General features: G+C 42.4%; 1 non-coding gene across 1 annotated transcript; it reads right to left on the bottom strand.

Moving 5' to 3' along the window:
- On the bottom strand, positions 1–73 carry TRNAV-CAC. Its single transcript has one exon. It is a non-coding gene; the product is annotated as a tRNA-Val (tRNA).
- Between the last annotated feature and the right edge of the window lie 769 nt (positions 74–842).

Consider the following 842-nt stretch of genomic DNA (forward strand, 5'->3'; position numbering starts at 1 on the left):
TGTTTCTGCCCGGTTTCGAACCGGGGACCTTTCGCGTGTGAGGCGAACGTGATAACCACTACACTACAGAAACACCGGCGCGACTGTAGTTCTCCTTTCGGGCTTCCCATTCCTGCGTCTGCGCGCTGGCACCATCGCCGCGGCAGCTGAGATCAGCCTGGAAAAATGCCCCGGGGATATTCGGATCCCGGTTCCTCTGCTAAAACGGAAAATTTCCGGATGCCTTTGGAATAATCCTCCGAGGACGGAGGGCTGGGCTGCCATGCACCCCTTCAAAAACAAGATGCAAGATGCAAAGGTTGCAGTTTTGCTGGGAGAAGTTTGGACAAGCAGTTATGCAGGATGGACCTCCAAGGTCCCTTCCAGCCCTTATGACTCTATGATTCTACGTGGGGGGGGGGGTAGGAGGAGGAGAGAAATAGCTGCTAGGTCTGTGAATGCTGCGCCAGGTCCATCCAAAATGTGTTTGTTTTAAACTGACATGTTTTCTATTTATTTATAAAAAAAATAAATTGATTTATATTGATAGGATTCATCTTGTTTTATATTTATATCGGATATATTTACGTTTCTATATTTTATTATGGATTTATACCAATACGATTTACATGTATGTAATTTATACCGATGTGTATGTAGGACGTTTATTGAATTTGGAAGATTTCATTTATTTATGCAAGTTCTTTATTTGTGTTTTTATAAATGAAATTTATGTTTGATTAAATTTCACACTAATGCACAAAGGAGGGAGACCAAAACCATCTGCAAAGGTGAAAAGCGTTTCCCTTCCCTTCTTCATTCAACTTTTTAAAAGAAAGAGGGATGAGTGGAGGACCTCAACT

The sequence above is a fragment of the Crotalus tigris genome, unplaced genomic scaffold (assembly GCF_016545835.1).
Source record: "Crotalus tigris isolate CLP2741 ecotype Arizona unplaced genomic scaffold, ASM1654583v1 scf7180000017950.1190679, whole genome shotgun sequence".
NCBI classification, from domain to species: Eukaryota; Metazoa; Chordata; class Lepidosauria; order Squamata; family Viperidae; genus Crotalus; species Crotalus tigris.